Here is a 17,782-nt window from a genome sequence, read left to right as displayed (position 1 = left end):
ACTCTTGGGGGTATCTGTAAGCAATCGTTTAACAAGCCAGCTGAAGTTTGAGACTCATATTCCACAAAACAATGTAGTAAAAGTGTGGACTGCTAAATTAAGCAATTAAGCACGAGTTTATCTCTCATACTTGTGCATAACCTTCAGTCAAAGTAGAATATATTCGTTTCTCAAGTATTTTTTCCATGACAAAATAAAACAACTAGGAGGCCAGTGCCATCTCGTGACCAAATTCAGAATTGCAGCTTGGTTATCACTTTTTTTTTTTTTAACTAGCATGCCTTTTAAAAGAGCATGTTCATTTATTTGAAAGGCAGAGAGAAAGGGAGGGGGACGGGGATTGAGAGGGAGAGAGGAGAGGGGAGGGGGAGGGGAGAGGGAGAGGGAGAGGGAGAGGGAGAGGGAGAGGGAGAGGGAGAGGAAGAGGGAGAGGGAGAGGGAGACTCCTACCTACTTGGTTCACTCTCCAAAGGCTCTCAACAGCCGCGACTTTGCCAGGCTGAAACCAGAAGCCTGGAACCCACTCCAGGGGTCACACTCAGACTGCAGAGACCCAAGGAGCTGACACATCACTTATGGCCTCTGCGAGTGCATGCTAGCAGGCAGTTTCAAGGGAAGCAGGGTCAGGACTCCAATCCCGGGACTCTGATACGGGGTGTGGGCGTTCCAAGTGCTTTAACTCTGGTGCCAATGCCTGCCCCTGGCTATCACGTTTCAGTAGAAGACCCAGGAAGGAGGGAGGGATGGAGAGGAGAGGAGGATCCCCCTGGGGAAGCCGATGGGCAGAAACTGCCTGGGCATTGGGTGGCAAAGGAAGCAATCATTAAACAGTGAAGTAGGCAGAGCCCACGGGTCACGTGACAGGGCGGAGCACATGTGCACCTGTGGCTGCTTAGTGGCTAGAGACACAAAGCTGTACATCACCTCCTTTCCATGTCACAGTTCACCTTTTCAATACCGACAATTCTATTTTTGCAGCGTTCGTTTCATAAATCAAACCACAGCTCGGCTTACTGTGCTTCATATTTTTATCTTCCTTATCTGGCTAAGATCCGTGTCTGTGCTCACCCAGACCTTAAGGACACAGGTTACCCCCACATGCTGAAGTGACCACTTCCTTCTTTCTTATCTTAAAATACGTTACTCACACTCCGAACTTCATATGTAGGCGGCTGCAGCGCTGTGCTGACCTCTCTGAGCTGGGAACGAAGCAGCTAGCGTCAGAGAGAACTGCCTCGTGTCTCCTTCCTTCCATGTCCTGCCCCGAGATAACCGAGCGGTGTATTTGGAAAGGGTCTGCACGTGCTTCTGTGGGCTTCTGCATACTGGAAAGATGACGTAGGTGTACATGTCCTAATGAAAATGCCTCTTGTTCAAAAGTTAGGCCATGTTGCACACTATATGCTGCGTCTAGCTTATATACGTGTGTATGTTGCTCAGTGCTTTTCGTTACATTTCCTTAATCTTGGCCTTGACTGAGGTCTTTGCCATATGGAGCTTGCCACTCATTTTTCTCTGAATTCTCCATAGGCACAGAGGGACGCGACTCCTTTTGCTCTGCTAGTTTCTTTAGTTGTCAGGCAGATTGCTTACGTCTCTAAGTTATCTTGCAAATGCGTCCTGTCCCATGTAAGACCCGCCCCTGGACCCTGATCAGAGCACTTCAGGGGTGCCCTTGTGGGAAGGGGTGGTAGTCAGGCAGCCACTCCGGACACATCAGTGCTGAGCTGTGCACGGTGCTCCCTGCCTTCAGGAAGGTGAGCCTTATCAGCACCTGGTGCTTCCTTCCGACATCCTGGCCACTGCCCTTGGAGCAATACATCTCTTCATGTCCTGGCCTCTGTGCTCTGACCCTGGGCCATTGCACCCACTGGCTCCAGGAGAGATCAGCAAGGGCTGCAGCCACTTCAACGTGGCAGTTCCTCACTTGAGTTAAATGCTTTAACACAAGGGAAAGGGAGGAAGTGGGGACCTCAGGCTGGGGTTATCCTTATTTTACTGAAAAGGGTGTTTTACAGCGACCATGGGAAAATGATGCTCTAACAGGCTGTCCATTGTGCCAAACTAATGCACCAGGATATTAACCATCCTGCTTGCACCCTCTTCCAACCGGAAGCTATGCGTTATTAACAAGTCGTGCACTGTCAATTTTGGGTACATCTTGAAGAGATGGACAGGTACTTCTCCAAGTGTAAAACATATCCTATTTTTTATATTTGAAAGAGTTACAGAGAGACATATGGACAGAGAGAGAGGTCTTCCACCCGCTGGTTCACTCCCCAAATGACCCGCAACAGCCAGTGCTGAGGTGATCCAAAGCCTGGAACCAGACGCTTCTTCCGGGACTCCCACATGGGTGCGGGGGCCCAAGGTCTTGGGCCATCTTCTACTGCTTTCCCAGGCCATAGCAGAGAGCTGCATCAGAAGTGGAGGAGCCGGGTCTCGAACTGGTGCCCATAAGGGAGGCTGGCACTACAGGCCACAGCTTTAACCCATTGGACCACTGTGCCAGCCCCAAAACAAGTTCTTTTAAATACTGACCACCCTCTGCCCACAGCGCTGACACGTCTCCCTGTCTCACACAGTATGAGCGATTATCTGGCGTTCATCAGTTATATTACTGGGAGTTTTCTCAAAATTGTCACTGGGTATTTATGTTGGTTTTTATGTACAGTCCCAGCAGAGAGTTTAATATTTTACCACCTCTCTGTCCATTAAGCGGTGAAACATATTAGCCCCAGATAGGCCATACAGGTTAGACACTGTCTCTAGGTTTCACACACACTTTATTTTTCAATTTTGCGATGAGGATGATGGGGACAGGTAGATGGATAGGCAGCTACACAGCCAGCTATGAAATCAGTAAAACTCATTGTTAGCGAGACATGTGCTAAACAATACGCCCAAGCTCACTGACTCCCCCGACCACTGAGCAGAAAAATGTGGGCACTCTGTGTAATACAGCCTGTGAGTTCCTGAGCATTCATTTACCAGATTCTTCCTCTGGGGAAAGTGACGCAACTTCTCACCACCCAGGCTCCCTAAACTGTGATTCGCCAACAGTGCGAGTGGCTTGAATAGCTGTAAGGTGAAATCAGGCAAAGCATAAGGTCGCTATTGGTTCAAGTCCTGGTGCAAATGTCAAGAACTTTTCAAAGGTCACCTTCCAGAGAGAGGGAGCGACAGCCTCTTTCACAGAAGCCTTGTTAATGTTTCAGGGACCAGCTCGATCGTGTGGTTCCTGCACCGGGTCTCCTGGCGGAACAGTTCCTCTCTGTAGTCAATATCCCGTTGGGAAGAACGCATGTGGACACAGGTCTGGGGTGGGCTCAAAACATCATTCTGTGAAGCCGATCACCTCAGAGGAGGCTTATGGGTGGACTTGGGTAGAGAAAGCGAGAGAAGTCTCCCCCTGCTCCTGACTTGTCGCGACCACCCTTGAAAAGCACAGTGCTCTCTGGGGCCACAATGAAGCCCTGTAACACGGAAGCCGTGACCCATTTCTCAGAGACTCCTGATGGGAAAGAAAGAGCCGAAAACCTATAAAATGTCTAGCACAACGTAGGACTTGCACAGATGTGTGTTCCTGCTTGTGCTGCATCCTCCCTCCCACGAGAGAAATGACCTCTGATCAGCCCAAGACTACACCTACTGTAGCGTAGGGCTAGAAATGCAGCCACGAAACAGAAAGTCACAGGGATTTGCCAAACGCAGAACCTGTGGTGGCATTTCTCTGTCGGGGGGATGAATTAAGTGAGGAACTTTGAGACAGGGAAGAAAAGAACAATTGGACTTTATTTCAGGTGATTTCCTGTCCCCTTACTGTCCTCCAGGTTTGGTACCCAAGGAGCACTTTCCAATTAAACCCTTGAAAAAGGTCATCGAAGCAAAAAAGCAACAGCTGGACCCAGTCTCTCCAGGACCTCGAGTGAGCCCCGTCGCCTGCGCTCTCTCCAGCCCCAACTCAGAGCACTGGGCACGGCATGGGCTTTAGGGCAAGATACAGCTGCACCTGCACTTGGACCTTTAGGTGAGGGGTCACAGTCTTGAGTAAGCAATTTCCACTCTCTGAGTCTCTGTCTACTCTGCAAGACGAGGATATATTGGATTTATGATGAAAACAAAACAGGGAAACACCTTCCGTTTGTGCTAAAAGGAACCTGGGACGGTAGCTGCCCCTCAGAGTTGCCGTGCAGATGAACACACTGAGGGCAAGGCCCAGCACCTTCTGGCACTGAATACACTTCTCAGTATTGTGATTCTCATTGCTCCTCCCACCACTCAGCAAGAGAGCATGTGGGCAACTTGGCATTGTCAGCTGATGTGACTGTGCCGTGTTGCTGCGACCACACCATGGAGGGCAAAAGACTGGCTGATACACATTTTAAAGGAAGACTCTAGAAAGTGCATGAATAGACTCAGATACATAATTAGAGTGAGACAGGTGGAGCTTTCTCCATCAGTGTCTTGAGATGCAGGGTCCTAGAAGGGCACAAGTGCATACGCTAGGCTGATGCTAAAAAGATTTGTTTGTTACCTATAGAGCCTGTCAAATAGACAAGGTGCTATAGAGAGTGATAAAAGTAGCATCTATGTGCTCACTACCCCGGTTAAGCAATGAACTGGACAAACGCTTCCAGCCCACACCTTAATTGTACATTTCTTTCCCTGCCCCCATGCGATGTGTCCGAATACCCATAAGAACGTATCTTTCTCTCCATGTGTTGTGTTATAGGCCTGTCGGGAGTGAGAACATTCTTTAAGATTTCATGTCTAGGTCCTGGAGGTGGGGGGTGGGGCGGGGATCCATGCTGGCTGAACGGTGAGAAGCCACAATGACCTCAGCCACATGCAGATACAGAGAAACACAGTGAAGAACCCAGTTCCCAGAGGGCTGAGGAGAGTAGATTTAAAACAAGACCCATCTCTGCTGCCTACAAGAAACGCACTTCACAAGTAAAGCTACGCACAGCCTGAAAGGAAAAGCCCGGAAAGAGGAATTCCAGAAATAGAAATGAAAAGGGAGCAAGAGTAGCTACACTCATATTACACAAAGCAGACTTTAAGGCAAAAACTGTTAAAGGAGACAGATCAGGACGTTAGGTAGTAGATTAAGGGAACAATGAGACAAGAAGATGTGACCGCTGCAAACGTATATGCACTCAGTGGTAGTGCACCGAATTTTATAAAACAAACATTAGGGGGCCGGAGCTGTGGTGCAGAGGGTTAGGGCCCTGGACTGAAATGCTGGCATCCCATATGGGCGCCAGTTCGAGTCCCAGCTGCTCCACTTCCGATCCAGCTCTCTACTATGGCCTGGGAAAGCAGCAGAAGATGGCCAAGTCTTTGGGCAACTGCACCCGTGTGGGAGACCCGGAGGAGGCACCTGGCTCCTGGCTTTGGATTGGTGCAGCTCGGGCTGTTGCAGCCATTTGGGGAGTGGGCCACCAGATGGAGGACCTCTCTCTATGTCTCTACTTCTCTCTGTGACTCTGTCTTTCAAATGCATAAAATAAATCTTTAAAAAAACATTAAATCTAAAGGGAGATAGCAGTTCCACTACAACAGATGTGATCACAGCAAACATATATGCACTCCATGGTAAGGCACTGAGTTTTATCAAACAACTGTTAATGGATCTAAAGGGAGATAGCAGCACCAATACCACAACAATGGGGTATTCAACATCCCCCTTTCATCAATGGACAGATCAAACCACTCAAACAAATCAGCAAACAACAGAGCTAGCCTACACCACAGGCCACATGAACCCATTTGTATATACAGAACATTTCCGTATGTATTCCCAGGAGTTTCATCCCCCAGCTGAGAATATACTTTCTTTGCTTAATGCAGGACAAATTCTCTAGGCCAGGCCATACAGTAGGCCACAAAACAAGTCTCAAGACATGAAAAGAAAAAGAAATCTTAGCAAGTGCCTTTTCTGACCACAGTGGAGTGAAGCCAGAAAGTAACGAGACAAGAATCGATAGAAAAAAAAAGGCAAGATGGCGGAATAGGAAGGGAGCACACTGATAGTCCGGGGAGAGACAGTTTAATAAAAGTGGAGATACTGCAGGTTCAAGGAAGAGTAGGGGAGGAAACAGCAGAAGAAACTCTTCCGGAATGAGTGATTCACAGTGGACCTGTGTGGAGAGCGTGGGAGCCCACAGTTCGGGACACCAGTGGCAGACTCAACACACCAGCGCTGGAACGCGAGGTGAGCTGAACCTCAATAGCCCGAGACACCGGCAGGCAAGCGGAGAGAGGAGACTAGAGGGAACGACCCCCGGGGCGGGGGGCGGGGGGGAAGTTCACCAGGCTAACTAGAAGAGAGAGAGGAAAAAAAAAGTGACTGATACGGACACGGGTTTCTCTCTCTCTGCTCACTTCTCAAAGGCGAGCAAGACAAAGAGTAGGCACCATCTTGGACATACGTCATAAGCAGAGCGACCTCTGGTCTGCACCGGCCCTGAGCCTAGCAGAAAAACCTGACTTTGGGCGGGGTGAATTTTCAGATTAGGAGCTAGTGAATTTGTGGTGCTACTGAACTGAGACTGTGAAAAAAGAGATGGTGGGGGAGAGAACTCACAGAATTCACGTGATTACTCTCCAGAGACGCTACAATTCTGTAACTTTGGCAACCCAGTGGGAGACTGAAGGAGAATTTGAGCCCACTCTGAGGGCAGAACAGATTCCCTGTGTGGTCCTTGGGAAAGAGCTTCCAATCTCTGGCTCCTGTGGGTATATCATTTGCCTGCTAACTACCTCCAACTTCGTTCAGCTGTGCGGAATTACTTCACTTTTGAATCAAAAAAAGAAAGAAAGAAAGAGAGAGAGATCTACCACGCCTATCCTGGGAGTGTCACCTTTGGCACACCAAACAGAGCTCTCAGGCCACACCCATCTCAAGCCTCTAAGGCTCCATCAAAAACAGACAGTCCACTTAATCTAGAGTCATAGTATAACAAGAAAAAGCACCACAGTGAAGAAACCAAATATCTCCAATATGCCAAATAGCAAATGCAAAAACCGAGGTAATAAAAACAAGGAAGTCACTATGACGCCCCCAAATGAAAAAGACACCCCAATTCAAGATTATGAAGATGATGAGATAGAAGAAATGCAAGAAGCAGATCTCAAAAAATTGATAAGAACATTAAGAAGTTCTCAAAAACAAATTCTGGAACTACACAAATCCTTAATGGACAAGATAGAAAATCTCTCTCGTGAAAATGAAATATTAAGGAGGAATCAAAATGAAATGAAACAGCTAGTAGAACAGGAAGCTGTGAGAGTGACGAGAAATCATAATGAAGTGAAGAATTCAATAGATCAAATGAAAAACACATTAGAGAGCCTTAAAAACAGAATGGGTGAAGCAGAAGAGAGAATATCGGACTTAGAAGACAGAGAACAGGAAAGGATACAGTCAGACCAAAGAAAAGAAGAGGAAATTTGAAATCTAAAACATATTGTCGGGAATCTTCAGGATACTATTAAAAAACCCAACATTCGGGTTCTAGGAGTTCCTGAAGTCATGGAGAGGGAGAGAGGATTAGAAGGACTTTTTAATGAGATATTAGCAGAAAATTTCCCAGATTTGGAGAAGGACAGAGACATCCTAGTACAGGAAGCTCATAGAACCCCTAATAAACACGACCAAAAGAGATCCTCACCACGACACGTTGTAATTAAACTCTCCACAGTGAAACATAAAGAAAAGATCCTAAAATGTGCAAGAGAGAAACGTCAGATTACTCTCAGAGGATCTCCAATCAGGCTCACAGCTGACTTCTCATCAGAAACCCTACAAGCTAGAAGGGAATGGCGAGATATAGCCCAGGTACTAAGAGAGAAAAACTGCCAGCCCAGAATATTATATCCTGCAAAGCTCTCATTTGTGAATGAAGGTGAAATAAAGACTTTTCATAGCAATCAGAAATTGAAAGAATTTGTCGCCACTCGTCCAGCCCTGCAAAAGATGCTTAAAGATGTGTTGCACACAGAAACACAGAAACACGGTCATCAATATGAAAGAAGGTAAAGGAAGGAAACCTCACAGCAAAAGATCACAGGGAATTCAAAGCATATATTAGAACTTATCTTTGGCAAATGGCAGGGCAAAGTTACCACTTATCATTAGTCACATTGAACATTAATGGCCTGAACTGTCCAGTTAAAAGACACCGATTGGCTGATTGGGTTCAGGAACAAAACCCATCTATTTGCTGCTTACAAGAAACACATCTTTCCAACAAAGATGCATACAGACTGAAAGTGAAAGGCTGGAAAAAGATATACCATGCCAACAGAAATGAAAAAAGAGCGGGCATAGCCATCTTAATATTGGACAACATAAACTTTACCACAAAAACTGTTAAGAGAGACAAAGAGGGACACTATATCATGATTAAGGGATCAATTCAACAGGAAGATATAACAATTATCAATGTATATGCACCTAATTACAGGGCACCGGTTTATTTAAAAGATTTGTTAAGGGACTTAAAGGGAGACTTAGACCCCAATACAATAGTACTGGGGGACTTCAATACTCCACTCTCAGAAATAGACAGATCAACAGGACAGAAGATCAACAAGGAGACAGTAGATTTAAACGACACTATAGCCCAAATGGATCTAACAGATATCTACAGAACTTTCAATCCTACAGCTAAAGATTTTACATTCTTCTCAGCAGTACATGGAACCTTCTCTAGGACTGACCACATACTAGGCCATAAAGCAAGTCTCAGCAAATTCAAAAGAATTAGAATCATACCATGCAGCTTCTCAGACCATAAAGGAATGAAGTTGGAAATTAGCAACTCAGGAATCCCTAGAGCACACGCAAACACATGGAGATTGAACAACATGCTCCTGAATGAACAATGGGTCATAGAAGAAATTAAAAGAGAAATCAAAAATTTTCTGCAAGTAAATGAGGATAGCAGCACAACATACCAAAACTTATGGGACGCAGCAAAAGCAGTGTTAAGAGGAAAGTTTATATCAATAGGTGCCTACATCAAAAAATTGGAAAGGCACCAAATAGATGAGCTTTCAATTCACCTCAAGGATCTAGAAAACCTACAGCAAACCAGACCCAAATCTAGTAGGAGAAGAGAAATAATTAAAATCAGAGAAGAAATCAACAGGATTGAATCCAAAAAAAATTACAAAAAATCAGCCAAACGAGGAGCTGGTTTTTTGAAAAAATAAACAAAATTGACACCCCATTGGCCCAACTAACTAAAAAAAGAAAAGACCCAAATCAATAAAATCAGAGATGAAAAAGGAAACGTAACAACAGACACCACAGAAATAAAAAAGAATCATCAGAAATTACTACAAGGACTTGTATGCCAGCAAACAGGGAAACCTATCAGAAATGGATAGATTCCTGGACACATGCAACCTACCTAAATTGAACCAGGAAGACATCGAAAACCTAAACAGACCCATAACTGAGACAGAAATTGAAACAGTAATAAAGGCCCTCCCAACAAAGAAAAGCCCAGGACCAGATGGATTCACTGCTGAATTCTACCAGACATTTAAAGAAGAACTGACTCCAATTCTTCTCAAACTATTCAGAACAATCGAAAAAGAGGGAGTCCTCCCTAATTCTTTCTATGAAGCCAGCATCACCTTAATTCCTAAGCCGGAAAAAGATGCAGCACTGAAAGAGAATTACAGACCAATATCCCTGATGAACATAGATGCAAAAATCCTCAATAAAATTCTGGCCAATAGAATGCAACAACACATCAGAAAGATCATCCACCCAGACCAAGTGGGATTTATCCCTGGTATGCAGGGATGGTTTAATGTGTGCAAAACAATCAATGTGATACACCACATTAACAGACTGCAGAAGAAAAACCATATGTTTTTCTCAATAGACACCGAGAAAGCATTTGATAAAATACAACACCCTTTCATGATGAAAACTCTAAGCAAACTGGGTATGGAAGGAACATTCCTCAATACAATCAAAGCAATTTATGACAAACCCACAGCCAACATCCTATTGAATGGGGAACAGTTGGAAGCATTTCCACTGAGATCTGGTACCAGACAGGGATGCCCACTCTCACCACTGCTATTCAACATAGTTCTGGAAGTTCTAGCCAGAGCTATTAGGCAAGAAAAAGAAATTAAAGGGATACAAATTGGGAAGGAAGAACTCAAACAATCCCTCTTTGCAGATGACATGATTCTTTACTTAGGGGACCCAAGGAACTCTACTAAGAGACTATCGGAACTCACAGAAGAGTTTGGCAAAGTAGCAGGGTATAAAATCAATGCACAAAAATCAACAGCCTTTGTATACACAGGCAATGCCACGGCTGAGGAAGAACTTCTAAGATCAATCCCATTCACAATAGCTACAAAAACAATCAAATACCTTGGAATAAATTTAACCAAGGACATTAAGGATCTCTACGATGAAAATTACAAAACCTTAAAGAAAGAAATAGAAGAGGATAACAAGAATTGGAAAAATCTTCCATGCTCATGGATTGGAAGAATCAATATCATCAAAATGTCCATTCTCCCAAAAGCAATTTATAGATTCAATGCAATACCAATCAAGATACCAAAGACTTTCTTCTCAGATCTGGAAAAAAATGGTGCTGAAATTAATATGGAGACACAGGAGACCTCGAATAGCTAAAGCAATCTTGTACAACAAAAACAAAGCCGGAGGCATCACAATACCAGATTTCAGGACATACTACAGGGCAGTTGTAATCAAAACAGCATGGTACTGGTACAGAAACAGATGGATAGACCAATGGAACAGAATTGAAACACCAGAAATCAATCCAAACAACTACAGCCAACTCATATTTGATCAAGGATCCAAAACCAATCCCTGGAGTAAGGACAGTCTATTCAACAAATGGTGCTGGGAAAATTGGATTTCCACGTGCAGAATCATGAAGCAAGACCCCTACCTTTCACCTTACACAAAAATCCACTCAACATGGATTAAAGACTTAAATCTACGACCTGACACCATCAAATTATCAGAGAGCATTGGAAAAACCCTGCAAGATATAGGTACCGGCAATGACTTCTTGGAAAACACCCCAGAAGCACAGGCAGTCAAAGCCAAAATTAACATTTGGGATTGCATCAAATTGAGAAGTTTCTGTACTGCAAAAGAAACAGTGAGGAAAGTGAAGAGGCAACCAACAGAATGGGAAAATGTATTTGCAAACTATGCAACTGATAAAGGGTTGATAACCAGAATCTACAATGAAATCAAGAAACTCCACAACATCAAAACAAACAACCCACTTAAGAGATGGGCCAAGGACCTCAATAGACATTTCTCAAAAGAGGAAATCCAAATGGCCAACAGACACATGAAAAAATGTTCAAGATCACTAGCAATCAGGGAAATGCAAATCAAAACCACAATGAGGTTTCACCTCACCCCGGTTAGAATGGCTCACATTCAGAAATCTACCAACAATAGATGCTGGAGAGGATGTGGGGAAAAAGGGACACTAACCCACTGTTGGTGGGAATGCAAACTGGTTAAGCCACTATGGAAGTCAGTCTGGAGATTCCTCAGAAACCTGAATATAACCCTACCATTCAACCCAGCCATCCCACTCCTTGGAATTTACCCAAAGGAAATGAAATTGGCAAACAAACAAGCTGTCTGCACATTAATGTTTATTGCAGCTCAACTCACAATAGCTAAGACCTGGAACCAACCCAAATGCCCATCAACAGTAGACTGGATAAAGAAATTATGGGACATGTACTCTATAGAATACTATCCAGCAGTCAAAAACAACGAAACTCGGTCATTTGCAACAAGATGGAGGAATTTGGAAAACATCATGCTGAGTGAATTAAGCCAGCCCCAAAGGGACAAATATCATATGTTCTCCCTGATCGGCAACAACTAACTGAGCACCAAAGGGGAAACTTGTTGAAGTGAAATGGACACTATGAGAAACAGTGACTTGATCAGCTCTTGATCTGACGGTTGATGTACAATGTAATACTTTATCCATTTTAGTATTTTTTTGTTCTAGTACCATTGGTTGAACTCTGTAATTAACACACAATTATTCTTAGGTGTTTAAATTTTAACTGAAAAGTGATCCCTGTTAGGAATTTGAAAACATTATGCTGAGTGAAATAAGCCAATCCCAAAGGGACAAATACCACTTGTTCTCCCTGATAGGTGACAACTAACTGAGCACCAAAGAGGAAACCTGTGAAAGGGCTGATCAAGTCACCGTTTCTCATAGTGTTCATCTGAAATGAACACTATGAGAAACGGTGACTTGATCAGCCCTCACCCTGACTGTTGATGAGCAACTTAATATGTTATCCCTCTTAGTATTTTTTGTTTGTTTGTTCTACTTAATACTTTTGGTTGAATACTGTAATCAATACACAATTCTTCTTAAGTGCTGAAACTTAACTGAAAAGTGATCGCTGTTAAATATAAGAGTGGGAATAAGAGAGGGAAGAGATGTGCAATTTGGGACATGCTCAAGCTGACTTACCCCAAACGGTAGAGTTAGAAACATACCAGGGGATTCCAATTCAATCCCATCAAGGTGGCATGTACCAATGCCATCTCACTAGTCCAAGTGATCAATTTCTGTTCACAATTGATCATAATGATAGGACTAAGAACCAAAGGGATCACATAAACAAGAATAGTGTCTGCAAATACTAGCTGATAGAATAAAAAAGAGAGAGAATGATCCAACATGGGAAGTGAGATACACAGCAGACCTATAGAATGGCAGATGTCCTAAACAGCACTCTGGCCTCAGAATCAGCCCTTAAGGCATGAGGATCCTGCTGAAAAGCCCATGAGAGTATTTCAGTCATGGAAAGCCAAGACACTCTGGGAAAAAAAAACTAAATGAACGATCTCCACGAGTGAGATCCCAGTGGGAAGAACGGGTCATCAAAGAAGGAGGTACCTTTCTCTGAAGGGAGGAGAGAACTTCCACTTTGACCATGGCCTTGACTAAATAGTATCAGAGTCAGTGAACTCATGGGGCTTTCATAGCCTTGGCAGCTGATGACAAGAGCCTAGGGTGATTACTAATGCCATAAACAAGAGTGTCAATTTGTTAAGTCAACAACAGGAGTCACTGTGCACTTACTCCTCATGTAGGATCTCTGTCCTTAGTGTGCTGTACATTGAGATTTAATGCTATAACTAGTACTCAAACAGTATTTTTCACTTTATGTTTCTGTGTGGGAGCAAACTGTTGAAATCTTTACTTAATGCATGCTAAACTGATCTTTTGTATATAGAGAATCGAAAATGAATCTTGATGTGAATGGAAGGGGAGAGGGAGTGGGAAAGGGGAAGGTTGCAGGTGGGAGGGACGTTATGGGGGGGAAGCCATTGTAATCCATAAGCTGTACTTTGGAAATTTATATTCATTAAATGAAAGTTAAAAAAAAAAGAATCGATAGGAAATAGACAAATACATGGGGACTGAACAACAAGCTCCTGAATCAACAGTGGGTGCTTGTTGAGGAATAAAACCATTTCTAGAAACGAACAAAAATGAACACAGGATGGGGCAGTGCTGTGGCCTAGTATATTAATGCGCTGACTGCAACGTTAGCATCCCATATGGGCACTGGTTGGGGTCTCAGCTGCACCACTACCAATCCAGCTCCCTGCTAATGCACCCGAGAGAGCAGCAGAGGATGGCCAAGTTCTTGGGCCCCTGCACCCACGTGGGAGAACCAGAGGAAGATCCTGACTCCTGGCTTCTGCCTGGCCCAGCGCTGGCCCTTGTGACCATGTGGGGAGTGAACCAGTGGATGGAAGATCAATCTTACCCTGTCTCTCCCTCTCTCTCTCTCTCTGTAACTCTGCCGTTAAATAAAAAACTAAAACACAACACTTAAAACTTTTTTAAAGATTTACTTATTTGTTTCTATGTCAGAGGTACAGAGAGGCAGAGAGAGAAAGACAGAGAGAGAGGTCTTCCATTCGCTGGTTTACTTACCAAATGGCTGCAACGGCCGGAGCTGGGCCGATCCGGAGCCAAGAGCCAGGAGCTTCTCCCACATCTCCCACAAGGTGAGGGGCCCAAGGACTTGGCCATCCTCCACTGTTTTCCCGTGTGCATTACCAGGGAGCTGGATCACAAGCGGAACAGCCAAAACTCAAACTGGTACCCATACCTTCAATAATGCAGCTGTCCCATTCGTGGGAATATATTCAAAGGAAGTGAATTCAGCATATGGAACAATGGCCTGCACTGCCAGGCTGACAGCAGCTCCATTCACACTAGCCGAGATGCGCAATCGATCTAGATGTGCAGCAACTGATGACTGGATCAAGAAAATGTGGTGTATCCATACACCACAGGATATTACTCAGCCATAAAAAAGAATGAAATCCCGCCAATGCAACAGAATAGATACAACGGAGCTCATTATGATAAGGGGAATAAGGCAGGCCCAAAAGGGGGAAATAAGCACGCTTTTTCCTCGATTTCTGGTAGGTAACAGAGAGAGTATACAAATTGTGTGAATGTCATATCATGTGGTACCTGTATATAAGTATCCTTTCACGGAATCATACCCTCTAAAATGACAATATACTCTCGTTTCCTACGTGAACAATAAGGAAACGGAGGTGGTAGAATAGTGAGGACTCTTGGGATACTAATAGCATTTTGTTGTTAACTTGGGCATTGGCTCTGAGTGTGATCAGAGAAACAAACATTCAGTTACCTGCACACGCATGTGCAGTTCTTGGTATGTAGACTGCATAGACATTTTTGACAAAATGTCTAAAATAAATGTTTTTTTATATATATATATAGTTTTTATATGTAGGTGCCCTTATCCTCCATTGAATAATTTGATTTCACAGTACATTTTTCAGATGTATAAAAGGCATAACTTTTGTAGGCCCAGGGGATTCATTTTCACTGCTGTATATTATCCCACGGAAAGCATGGATTGCGATGTCCATTTGAAGTCCTGTTGGTGGAAACGGTCTTCGATACAGTCTTGCTCTCACAAACAATTCTGAATTGGATGTTGTTACAGATGAGGCCGTGTGTCCACTACTCTCTGGTTACCCAAAGTGTGATCCATGGAACGGCAATTGCCTCACTACTGGCACCTTAAGCAGGGTTCTGCAGAGAAACAGAAGGAATGGGATGCCTGTTTGTAGTGTGTGTGTATTTCTGTTACACACTCAGCTCCAGCGAGTGCAGAGCTTGCAAAGTTCACAGTCTGCTGAGAAGGCTGACAGGCTGGAGAACCAACAAAGAGCTGCAGTTTGCGTCCAAAGGCAGCGTGCTGTCAGAATTTCTTCCTGCTTAGGGGAGTCAGCCTTTTACTCATCAGCCCTTCAACTGATCAGATAAGACCCACCAAATATGAAGCAGGGCAAACTGCTTCACTCCCAGCCTACTGACTTTCACAGTTGTCCCATCTAAAAATATGCAGACTCATGGTTCACTATGTATCACGGTCCTGGCACTTACTCCAGACAATACACAACAGTGGCCATCACACCTAGATCCTGTTACAAGGAGGACAGGAAGGCCCTGCCGCAGACACCCCCCAACGCCTAGAATGTGGGCCCTGCTAGCATTACGTCACTACCTTTCTCTTTGAATGTTTCTTGTATTTATTGGAAAGGAAGAGCAACAGAGGAAGAAAGGGAGAGGGAGATGAAGGGAGGGATGGAGGAAGAGACAGAGAGAGAGAGAGAGAGAAGAGAGATCGATCTTCCCTCCCCTGCTTCGCTTCCCTTGCCAAATGGCTGTGACAGACAGCACTGGGCCAGGCCAAAACCAAGAGCCAGGGCCTCCGTTCCCATCTTGCACCCACATGCTTGGCCAGCCTCTGCGGATTTCCCAGTGCTTTAGTAGGAAGCTAGGTGGGAAGTGGAGCAGCTGAGACTGCAAGTGGTGCTCTGATGTGGGATTCAGGTGGCTTAACCAGCTGCATCCCATCTGCCCTAAATTCCTGTGATGCAGGTTAGGGCGCTAGGAAGAGTGACAGCCTCCTCCTTCCCACTTTGCTTTATTTGGCCAGTCTAGGGGACAGCGTGTACCCTGGCATGCTCCAGGCTGGAGCTTCCCGCCTTGGGATATGGCCACCAAAGGAAGGAAGGGTTCACACGCAGCACCGGATTTCTCCAGCAGAGTGCTTACAGGGGCACGGGCCCACGGGAGCAGTACACGGAGCGGAGTTCTCTCATTGAGGGAGTCATGCCATGTAAACCTCTTAAGCAGCCAAACAGTGTCACCGAATGCAGTGAGCCAGCGGATGGAAGATCCCCCCTCCCTGTGACTCTTTCAAGTAAATAATTAAATCTTAATCCATAATTTTAAAAGTAAATAAACTCCTGGCTCCTGGCTTCGGTCTGTTCCAACCCCTGCTGTTGCGGCCATCTGGGCAGTGAACCAGTGGACGAAAGACCTCTCTGTCTGTCTCTGTCTCTGCCTTTCCGTCCCTCTACCTTTCAAACAAACCCATCTTTAAAAGAATTTGTTTTGAATTATTTTGTGACCCACCCTATGCTCTGTCCTGGAGAATGGTCCATGTGTACATGTCCCATGGGTATTCTAAAGCTAGTGAATGGAACATTCTGCAGATATTTGCCAGGTCTAACTGATCTGATGCAATAGGACTCTACATTTGGTTGATTTTCTGTCTAGATATAACGGAGCGCTAGAGTAATCTACTCTTATTGTATTGGAGTCTGTCTCCCTTGTGGTATATTAATATTTGCGTTATGTATTCGAGTGCTCCAGTATTGGGTGCATATGTTTTGACAAGTGTTTTCTTCTTTATTTAGTAATTCTTTTTAAACATTTTGTATTTTCTTTGCAAGGCAGAAACAGACAGAGAAACTGACAGAGAGATTGAAGCTTGTATCTGCTGGTTCACTCCCCAAATGCCCCCAACAGTCAGGGTTGGGCCAGGCCAAAGCCAGGAATCTGGAGCTCACATCAGGTCTCCCCTATGAATATTAGAGCCCAAGTACTTGAGCCATCATCTAATGCCCCACAGGGTCACACAACAGTAGGAAGCTGCGTCTGACACGGAGCCAGGACTCAAACCAGGCACTCTGATGTGGCAGCAGGTGGCAAGTTAACCACTAGACCCAATTCCTGCCCCAGGGAGTGTTAGTCCTTCTTGCTGACATGGGGGCTGTAGCATGATATAGTGCCCTTCCTTTTCCCTGTGCACTGCCTCAGATTTTAAATCTGCTTCATTTCATGGAAGGATGGCCACTCTTGCTCTTTTATTCCACTGGCATGGAGCATCGTACTCCACCCTCTCACTCTAGGCATGGCCTTAGAGGTGAAGTGAGTTTCTTGTAAGAAGCAATAGTAATTGTATTATCTACTTGACAACCAGAGTTATAGAACGAGGTGGATACAGAGAGAGAGAGAGGGTCTCCCATCTGCTGGTTCACTCCTCAGATGGCCACAAAGGCAGGAGCTGTGCGGAGCCAAAGCCAGGCACCAGGAGCTTCCTCCAGGTCTCCCACGCGGGTGCAGGGGCCCAGGGACTTGGGCCATCTTCCACTGCTTTCCCAGGCCATAGCAGGGAGTTGGATTGGAAGTGGAGCAGCTGGGACTAGAATTGGAGGCCATGTGGGTCTTGCATCCAGGGCTTTAACTCACATTGCCTGTTTGTTTTCTAAAGAGCCAGGAGGGCCTGGCCCACACACACCCTGCCTGCAGAAAGTGTCAGGTGGACCACCCGCAGGAAGTCTCCCCGCCCCCAC

The sequence above is a fragment of the Oryctolagus cuniculus genome, chromosome X, assembly GCF_964237555.1.
Source record: "Oryctolagus cuniculus chromosome X, mOryCun1.1, whole genome shotgun sequence".
NCBI classification, from domain to species: Eukaryota; Metazoa; Chordata; class Mammalia; order Lagomorpha; family Leporidae; genus Oryctolagus; species Oryctolagus cuniculus.
The sequence above is the reverse complement of the archived record's forward strand: the minus strand, read 5'-3'. Positions refer to the sequence as shown.